Here is an 11,505-nt window from a genome sequence, read left to right as displayed (position 1 = left end):
GACATAATGTATATCTAGTCTTGTAATTAGTTTATATAGCTCCGATAGTTTATAAAACAAATGAAATAGAGCAAATGTATATAAGTTTTGTATGAAAAACTTAAATTCGCTGTATTTTAATTACAGGACTAGATATATACCTTAACCTATCTGTCTATGTCTATCTGTCATATGCATCTTGTCCACGACAAAGTTATAGTTATTTACGATACAAGTGCAGAAAATTCGCAACTAGTGGTGATAAATTAAAACACGACCGAAGGGAGTGTTTTAAATCGACACGAGTTGCGAATTACCTATTCGCACGTGTATCGTACGTTTTATAGTACATATGGCTCTTTAAAGTTTTGACTTATGCACGGAAAGAGCTCATTCCCGCACACGGTCGGGAAAGTAGCACTATCATCATCATTTTCATATCAGCCTTTTTTTATGGCCCACTGCTGAGCATAGGCCTCTCTTCTAGTACGCCACTTATCCCGGTCCTGAAGTCCTGAGCCAATCTTATCCAGAAGTGACCAGCAGTCTTCCGAATGTCTGAAAGCGGCCACCATTCCGTTTGCATTTTGACCCACCTGCCATCACTCTGCCTGGCAACATGTCCCAGCTCCATTTTAATTTGGCAATGATGTGTCCGACGTCTTACACCTTACCATATGTACTGTAAACGTTTATTGTGGAACACCACATATTGTTGGTGCCAACCCTAGCGAATATTTGCGTACAATCCATCACTCGGCACCAATATTGCTCGCACACCGCACGTAATGCACTGACTGAGTAATGCAGCCGTGACAGCCCTAGGGGAATCTACGGGTATGTGCGGAATCGAGAGCGTTGACGCCATGTTTTTTAAGATATGTAATATATAGGTAAATATGCGTTGTTATGGTACATTTTGTAAGCGAACATCGAGTGTATGGATGCCTTTGAGAGTCAGACGAACCTAGCTGCCAATCATAGTTACGCTCTCATTTTTAAACAATATGTTTTTACGACGTGTCGATTTAAAACACTCCCTTCGGTCTATTTTTCGCACTTGTATCGTAAATAACTATTTTAGTTATATGCACTAGGTACTTCTAATTTACTCCGTTTATCATTATTTCGATGATAGGAACATGTATAACATTTTTTAGGGTTCCGTAGTCAACTAGGAACCCTTATAGTTTCGCCATGTCCGTCTCTGTCTGTCTGTCTGTCTGTCCGAGGCTTTGCTCCGTGGTCGTTAGTGCTAGAAAGCTGAAATTTGGCATGGATATATAAATCAATAAAACCGACGTACGACGTAAAACAAAGTCGTACAATAAAATCTAAAAATTTAATTTTTTTTAAGGTACCTCCCCTACACGAAAAGTGGGGGTGAATTTTTTTTTTGCTTCAACCCTACAGTGTGGGATATCGTTGGAAAGGTCTATCAAAACTAATAGGGGTTTTCCAAAGACATTTCTTGATAAAGTGAATATATTCGGAGATAATTGCTCCGAAAGAAAAAAAAATGGGTCTCCACTCCCTTTAACTTTTGAACCACAGGTCCAAAAAATATGAAAAAAATCTTGGAAGTAGAGCTTAAGAAAGACATTAAATGAAAACTATAGCGGATATGATCAGATTAGCTGTTTTTGAGTTATCGCAAAAAGTTTCCCCTTCATAGTAAAAAGACGTACACCCACAGTTCATCCCTTGGTTAACTATTTACCATACTTTAAGCTCCAGTTTAGCTTATTGTGACGGAAGAGTAACTACGGAACCCTACTCTGAGCATGGCCCGACATGCTCTTGGCCGGTTTTATTTTATTCATATTAATGAACACAACAGTGAAAATTAAAGCACTAACATAATAGGAACATTTCAATAAAGTTTTTCTATTCAGAGACCGGAGCTGTGCTCACCGTGCTGTGTGCGTATAGTGTGAGCCTTAACTCCGCTGTTACCTCTAACCTTGATATAAAAATGTCATCTTGTTGCTAGTCGCTAGAAGGTCGCCTGTTGCATTTGATGCATCCAAACTGACGACTGGTTTGGCCTAGTGGGTAGTGACCCTGCCTACGAAGTCAAGTCCTGGGTTCAAATCCTGATAAGGGCATTTATTCGTGTGATGAGCATGGTTATTTGTTCCTGAGTCATGGGTGTTTTCTATGTATTTAAGTATTTATAAATATTTATATATTATATATATCGTTGTCTAAGTACCCTCAACACAAGCCTTATTGAGCTTACTGTGGGACTTAGTCAATTTGTGTAATAAATGTCCTATAAATATTTATTTATTTATAAACTGTGTTCGAGTTTATAATGTAAGGTCAGCGAAATTATTAGCTTGCATTTAAATGCACGATGTTTATTAAGTCACCGGTAATAATTTACGGGCTGAATATGAGAATCACGAAAAACAAATTTGATATTTCATACATTTTTTTTTCGCGATTTTGGGGTCGGTCCCATAGTGAAAGTTGCTCAGTATGACCTAAATATTCACCCCGTATATTATTGCAGGTGTCCACTTTCTGGAAAGTCAGAAAAGCTTGTGATGGTCATGGAAAATCAAAGAAAGTCAGACATTTTCTATAGACAGGGAGAAATTAAGGAAAATGTCAAGTTATAGGTAAATAAACCGGACAAGTGCGAATCGGACTCGCCCACCGAGGGTTCCGTACTTTTTAGTATTTGTTGTTATAGCAGCAACAGAAATACATCATCTGTGAAAATTTCAACTGTCTAGCTATCACGGTTCGTGAGATACAGCCTGGTGACAGACGGACGGATGGACAGCGGAGTCTTAGTAATAGGGGTCCCGTTTTACCCTTTGGGTACGGAACCCTAAAAAACGTCAGGTCGAGCTTGAAATTCGGCCTCTCGAAGGCTTAAAACTTTATCAATGGAACTTCGGCCGATCGAATAAGACAGTGTCTTACCTGAGCGAATAACTCGCGAACGCGAAGCGGCGCGACGCGGGTGAATTCAATCCTTTGATACCTATGGAAGTGTCCTACGTGGGCGATCTCCGAATACCGTTGGACCGCCGCGCCGCGCCGCGTCGCATTCGCGAGTCATCGCCCACGTAAGCCGCACTGTAACTCTAACACGATTGGTCTGTGGCAAAATGGCAACAACCATTTTTGTGTTAGTAAATAAATAAAAAAAATGGCCATGGAAAGTTAGTGAGCAATCAAGAATTTTTTTTCTGGGTACTTGTACAATTATATTATATTTCTATACCATTTTTGAGAAATGAATAGTAACTACACATTTAACAGCCCTTTAAAATAAATTATTTTTAGTGTAGATACCTTCTCCGCCATAAATTCAGAATTTGGATTTCAAATTTCTAAGTCTTTCATATGAATTACCGAATTATTATCGTAGTGTTGCTAAACGACCTAGCTTAACTCGCTTGTTAAATCACACTCATCCAAGAATCTATTTCCCGCCCTTTATATTAGTTTATTATAACAACCGCTATAACCAAACCAGTAATTAAAAATTCCATACACAACGCCTGTGCGCCGTAAAGTAGGTAGTTTAATAAATAATGGTCCCGTTTCTGGCCTTAAGACAATGGAGGTCGTAAATCTAAGCTTTGTGCCGAACAAAGCCGATGCTTTCCGCATTTACTTTACTTTGTTTATTATTTATCTGTGAGTCGTATTTAGGGTTTTAAAATGTGATACCAATGTAATCAGCGACGTACTAAGATATCTATAATAGATGAAGAATGAAAACAATTAGTAAAAATTAGTAAAATATTTAGTTTACCTAATTAAATTAATGAAATATAGGTATAATAGTACATTATGATACAGGTGTGAAAAATAGGAAATTCGAAACTAGTGGGCATAAATTGAAACACGACCGAGTAGAGAGTATTTTAAATCGACACGAGTTGCGGATTATCTATTCGCACATGTATCGTACAACGTTTTACAGTACATAATATAATAATTCAGCCTATATTCGTCCCACTGCTGGGCACAGGCCTCCTCTCATGTGCGAGAGGGCTCGGCCAGTACATATGGCTCATTAATTTTCGGCATAGTTACGTAGTGTGCTAATTATCGTACTAGTGCGGTAAAGTATATGTACCTACTGTAAACACTTTTATTGTTTGAATAAAATCTTATAAATAAACTAACATAAAAACTATTCATAAACGTGTACTAAAGTTAATAATCGTTTATCCCTTTCCATCATACCAATACGTCGGAAAGGGACAAACGATTATTAGCGGCATCGTAACTTTAGTACACGTTTATGAATAATAATGTTAATGTTTGTATCTCCATTTTGGATTTCACGGGTCTATAAATCCCGGTCGTTTTATAGGCTTGCGTGGGGATATAGATCCAACACGTACAGGCCCTTTATCGCCTGTTAACTCGTTCACAGGTAGAACAATACACACCTATGAACCAGTCTCAGTCTCATTGAGACAAAAAGATCTCTTCACTTTTTCTACAATATATTGTAGAAAAAGTGAAGAGATCTTTTTTCTGCGTGTGTGACCCAAAATGGGGTCACAAAGGCAACAGTTTGTAACGTTGGAAACACCGTACAATAAATGAGTATAATTGGTCGCTGGGTGATGAAAGTTAGCGCAACATTGCATCACTGTGCAGTAATCGATTAATAACTGTTAATTTATGATCAAGGGAGAAAAAGCGTTTACCTACTTAATTACCAGGGAACAAATTGAATACTTTATCGAGGAAATTGGAACTGATATTATGGTTTAACCTAAACGCTACAACAGCAACACTTTTGTAGTCGCTTTTTGAATGTTACCTTAAGTAAGAACATTGCATATAGCTAATATATATGCTAAGGGGTGTGTCCTTAAACTACGTAGTACGTCCAAAATCGAGGTATAGGCACTGTGAATGTCATCTGTGTGGTAGGGCTCAGCACAGCGGATGTCATTCCAGATCTAGAGCAGAGCCCAACTGGGGAAGTACCTCCACCTTACAGAAAACCGCAGCCAAATTATACTGGACCCTGCTCATAGTGTTGTGTTCCTGCCGATGAGTAAGATTGCCAGCACATAAGATCATTCCACGCAGACAAAGTCACAGTCAGAAGCTAGTGTGACTACTTATGTTGTGATGTACGTATGTTGCATATAATTCATAGAAAAGGTACCTCTCAACCCTTAATAAAACAGATTGGTATTCACCACGCAATCCAAAGCGTTTGTCCAAGCCACGCTGCCCCGGGAACTACGACCTATGGTATGAGTGAACAGAGTGAAACGAGTAGTATTTCTTAACAAATATATTTATTTTAAACAAGATTTCACAGTATTAAACAGTTAACTATAAATAATCTTTATAATAATAATATAGACTATGCCTTAAGGCATTAAGTCCGCCTATTGTACGTTTTACTTATATTTGTGCAATAAAGTTTAAAATAAATAAATAAATATAGACTACCAATAAACTTACAGTAAAGGCCTCAAAAGGTCGAAAATACGCCATACTCAGACTCACGCCGTTTTTTATTTATAAGGCCTTTAGTTTCAGTTTTTTTTTGCAGTATTTCTCGATTTAAAGTTAAACGATGATGTTCACATGCGCGGCTTGAAAACACCAAAAAAAATACACTAGAGTTCTTAGACCACTAAAATCAACATTAAACCAGGGATCGGAAACCGGTATTTTTTGTAAGGGAACGAAAACGGTATTTTTTCGTTCTTTGTTAATTAATTCATTTCTAATTAGGCAATCTAATAATACGAAGTCGTTATCTGAAAACACAACTGAGTCCTACATTTAGAGTATAAAATAAACCGAAATATATGGTTATTTCGATGTTTTTGCAAAAAACCGGTTCCGATCCCTGCATTAAACAATTTGTGTCTTTTGAGATTTTTAAAACTAACGTTATGGCCTAAAACAGCGAATGGCTTCTTCTCAAAAGTTTGCTATCCCCCGTATTAGGCCAAAGCATTTTGGTAAGTTTGGCGCAAACATACCTTTGTATTTCTTTTCAAATATACCTAAGTACTAGTTTTTTCACGATTTTAACTTTCACTCAAAAACTTTTTTTAAGGTATAGGTATTCTGTACCTGAATTAAAAACTCATCGGTATCTAAGAGCTTGGTTTGAATGAAACCCATGACCGATCATTTCACTAAGCGGAATAAATTTCAAATACGAAAAAAGTGACCGAGGCCTCCAGTGCCCAGGGCTGGAATCGAGCCAACGTCCTCTGCATTCGAGGTAGATGAACCGCTCTGCCACCGGGGTGACAGCATGGGTTGAATTTTCCCAAATATCATATTTATTTATTTTAAACTTTATTGCACAAACAGAAGCAAAAAGTACAAAAGCCGCCTGTTTCAATTCAATTATTTATTTGTGTCGAATAGGGAGATCCATATAGTGTTACTACAGTACATCGAATATTAAAATTAATTGAGGTTAGTGACATAGAATTTACAAATAACTTAAAACACACACACACACACATTAAGACAACACAAAAACTAGTATAATAAAATAAATAAAATAAAATAAAATCTAGGCAATCTAGATGCACCATTTCTCAGCATCTGTTGCTGCCACGTGCAGACTATTCCAATGCTTGAGTGCATCTATCTTACCTGCCTTAAGGCGTTCTCTACCAGTCAATCTATCCGTTATGAAATTGAGATTTTACGAATGCTAGGAGTAATAATGTTTTAATCGCCGGAGTCATGCTACTTATTTTCTTTAAACTATGCGGTATATTTTAGGCTAACGTATCTCCATCGTGATGTTATGTCACATGCCCCTTCCTTCTCATTTGGCACCATTTTTGTCCCTCGCATATCGCGTACGTGACGTACTGTTGAAATAGATGTTCACTAAACATTGTCTCACCAGACCCCTAGACGGATAACAACCAGTCTTATTTAAGATTTCTTCTTCTTCAGTGAGTCCTTCTCTGATATGGACCGTGACATCATGTTCTGTTGAAGACCAGGTTCCTCTATATCTATTCTTTAAGATTTATAGAATTAAAAAACAAAAAAACAAGTACGCTCTAGTTTTTAAAAGTTGAATTTCCTAAAGCAGTTGCACTAAACATGGCCGCGTTTCTACTTCATCCTACCTTTAGATCAGTAACCTGGGTCTCTATTGTTTCCCATAAAGTTTTAAGTCATAATGTATTGTTTGTCCGCATTTTCGTTAGTCATAATTTGGTTTTTCTCAGAAACGCGTAACTTTTCAGGATTGCCATAAAACAAACCTAACCTAACCTAACCTATCTATAGGATAATCTAAGGAAATTCCTGAAAAGTTAACGGTTTCAGAGTTATGACTAATGATAATATGACTATCATTACATTATGACTTTCAATAATTATGTCAAACAAAGGGATCCGTCAGTAACCTATCAAACAGTTATTGTAGAAAAAGAAGAAAAAAAGAAAGAAACCTGAAATGGATTATCTCTTAATGTACGGAGCCGAACAACGCCATCTACAAGTCAACGAATAATATTTTTTCTGATTATTAGGCCTCGGTCATACTCACCCGCCGCCCGCGTCGGGCAGCGGCGCGTCGCCCGCGGCGTCTGTATTTGTGTTCCTAGATGTTCAGAAGCGTCGTTCTCGCCCGCCGTGTGCCTGCCGCGGGTGGATAGATGTCGTTCGATACCTCCCTGGCAGGTATCGAACAAAATAGTATACAACTAAATTATATCAGAGACCAACGGCCCGATTCGAAGAATGAGATACTATAACGATAAGTTCTGGTTTAGATAAGTTCTCATTTAGATATCCTTTGTTTGTCGTATAATTAACAGCAGCAGCTCGACTCGGGCAACCATTGTCAGTTTGACGTTAGAAATATCGTAGATAGATCTTATGGGGATCACAGCGGAATCGAAATAAACATCAATTTTGACATGTCGTTTAGTTATCTATCTTTTAAAGATCTTTCCAAGATTTTAAACGTGTTTTAATCATTTTTCGAATCGGGCCGCAATACTAAGCTGGTTTGAAATCACGCACATTTTAGGCGTTTTTGTGAATTGCAAAGGTTATTATGATTGCGCATGCTTTGCAGTTTTTTTAGACGAATGGGGAACGTGGAGAATTCGAGTGTTATAAAGAATGACAGCGATGGGGTACGTACGTGATATTATTATTTGTTATAACACTCCGGTATGGAGGTGACAAACTGTCTTTATTTCGGAAAAATGGAACGGATTTTAAGAGGTTTTTTGCTGTATAAGAGGAAAGAATAGCTTTGCGATCCTAACGATATATAACGGTACTTTTTCTATGAAATTTCCATTTCGAGAGAAAACGGGTTCCATTATCTAAAACTTAACAAATCTTTTAGATGTCGATCGCTTCAGCATAATATATTCTAGGTTTATACGTTAAAAATCATGGAGAATTTAAAATATTTAGAAGTGAAAAATGGACAAGTGCGTGGTATTACTTCCCTCTTAAGAGTCACACGAACTTGAGCGCCGCCATACAATCAAAGTTTCGAGTGAGACAAAGTTTTGATGACCTGTCTGGCCGAGTGGATAGTGACCCTGCCTATGAACTTATGAATGGTCCCGGATTAAACGCAGTTAAGGGCATTTATTTGTCTGATGAGCACGAGTATTAGTTTTATATGTATTTCAAATATTTATATATTTATTGTTTTTTTATTCACAATAACAATGTACATCATTGGTATATACAAAGGATTACTATAACTAGCTTATATCTAAAATAGGTCTTTGAGGCACTGTACCAAGGATGCTAGCGGCATTTCCTCGTTGTATCGTAATACTGATACGTTGTGCGAGGAAGCCGCCAGCTCTTCGGTCACCAGTTACGTTATATTATATATATCGTTGTTTAAGTACCCACAACACAAACCTGATTCAGACTGTGAGACTTAGTCAATTTGTGTAACAATTTCCTAATTTTTTTTAAATTAGATTGCGTGTTACGTTATTTTTGAGCACCTTGGCCGTTCCAATATATTTGATAGCTACTGTAACTAAACGTTTTACATACAAAACTTACTCGCCCTATCTTCTTTCATTTTTTAAATGAGAGCGTTTCTTCTATACTTAGGCGTTTTGTTAGCGGGATCGCATGACTCTTAACGAGCAAATTAGTCAGACCTACATAGTTAAATTGGCAGCGGTTTTGATAGCCCAGACGGTGCAAGTGTTAAGTAAACGTCGTAATTTCATAGAAGTATGACGTTTAAAATAACACTTGCACTATTAAAATCACTGCCAACTTAGCTTGGTCTGACTCTAGCAATTTAATTAATATTTCTGTCATAAAATGATTTAATTCAAAACGTTACCCAGTAATAATCGACACTTAATGGTTTATCAATAAAATACATTTACCCCAACAAGAATTCAGGAAGAGTAAAGTGAAATAGAACCCTTAATTAATCTTAATCTTAATTACGAAGTTATTGAACTTTCCAACTTCATTAAGACTTTCGTTGTGGGCCCTTTAATAAAGGCGTCTAAAATAGAAAAACAAAAACACGCGTACATCTATTTGCGAATAAATTTGTTAATAATATTGAAACCAGTTGCATTATAAAAACCTTCAAGAAAAGAGCGTACTCCCATCTTAAAGGCCGGCAACGCACTTACAACACCTCTAGTGTTGCAGGTGTCCATGGGCGGCGGTAATCCCTTACCATCAGGTGATCCGTCTGCTCGTTTGCCTCCTCTACCATAAAAAAAATATCTTTCATTAAATACATCCAAAACATAAAGGACGAATATGCATTCAAATTTTAACGCATAAAGCGGTTTCGGTGAAATATCAAAAAACTCAATTATTTTTCTTAAAATAAATGTCCCATTGGTTCCGTTAAGAGGAATTCCTAGTTACGATTTTTCCATACAAACGCTCTCGCCTGTTGGTCCCTGGATTTTCAACCTAGAGCAATGATTTTTTTCAAATAAGATCAATATCATCAATACAGTGCCGCTGTTTTGCTTTTTTGGATTATTTTATTTTGAAAAAACTTACAGCGCCTCGAAAGTCGCAAAAACGGCTCAATTGAATTGGTTGCAAAAAAGGCACAGTATACAAATATGACAACACATATCCAAAAAAATCTAAACATAGCGGCATAGATTATTTCTTCCTCTTGCAGTTTCCAAAATGTCATTATAATTGGTTGCATTTTGGAGGAGGAAACAGTCAAGAGCGAAACCTCGATTTTTGAGTTTTTTGCGTGGGAATTTTAGTCCGAACTGCAGTTGTCCTTATGGCATGCACGCACTCCCGTCCACCGCAGCGCGACAGATATATAGCTTCAAAAATTCGAGATTTTAAAAGTTGCTCAGCTAGGAATTAACATATACCACATACAGCAGGGCCATTCAGCGTACCTATAACATATGTTACGTTAAACTAGTTCCGCGCAGCCGTGCAGGTTTCGCGGTGCGTGGACACCTTATCGGGACTCGCGTACATTTATTGCGAGATAGCCATCGGGAAAGTTGGGCTCGTTTCCATTGCCGGTAGTAACTTAATCAAAACAAAAATATTACTTTACTTTCTTCTCCCTCGCTTTGTCCCGGCATTTGCCACGGCTCATGGGAGCCTGGGGTCCGCATGACAACTAATGCCAAGATTTGGCGTAGCACAATACATTTTTGGACGTTTATCTTCTTCTTCTTCATTCCCTTAGTCCCAGTTTTATCTGGGGTCGGGCCTCCTTGTACGGCGGCGCCAGGAAGCTCTATCCTGGGTTGTCATAGGGGTTAGATTCTGGGCTTTCATCTCCTTCTTGATATTGGACCACCATGTGTCGGGAGGTCTTCCTCTTCCCAGGGTTTGTGGGGATATTTAGGACAGATTTAACTGAGAAACTATCATCTCGTCTCATTATGTGACCGTACCATATAAGCCTTCTTTCCTTTACTTTGTCAATAATAGGGGCCACTCTGAAAGATCCTCTCACGTGTTCATTCCGTATTCTATCAAGACGGGTAACACCGCCTGCCCAGCGCAGCATCTTCATTTCCGCTGTATGCAACTGCTGTTCGTGCTTTTTTGCCATTGTCTAGCACTCCGCTCCGTACATCATACCAGGTCAGACAGCTGTCTTTTAGATCTTGCCCTTAGTTCGCACTGGCATACGGGTGTCACAGAGTACTCCAGTTAGTGATCGCCATTTCATCCAGGCGGTGTTAACTCTGTGACCGAAGAGCTGGCGGCTTCCTCGCACAACGTATCAGTATTGCGATACAACGAGGAAATGCCGCCAGCATCCTTGGTACAATGCCTCAAGGGCCTATTTTAGATATAAGCTAGTTATAGTATTCATCTGTATATATCCATTATGTATATTGTTATTGTCAATAAATAGATTTATTCACTCTGTGGCTGACATCTGTGTCCACGCGAGCATCAGTCCTAAGCATAGAACTAAACTCGCCTGCTGTGCGGGCTCTAAGGCTGCTGAACTCCCTTCTGTCATGGGCACCAGATTGTGATATGTTTGCAAGTCGATGGACGGCTGTGTAT

Source organism: Cydia pomonella, unplaced genomic scaffold (genome assembly GCF_033807575.1).
Source record: "Cydia pomonella isolate Wapato2018A unplaced genomic scaffold, ilCydPomo1 PGA_scaffold_150, whole genome shotgun sequence".
Lineage (NCBI taxonomy): Eukaryota > Metazoa > Arthropoda > Insecta > Lepidoptera > Tortricidae > Cydia > Cydia pomonella.
The sequence above is the reverse complement of the archived record's forward strand: the minus strand, read 5'-3'. Positions refer to the sequence as shown.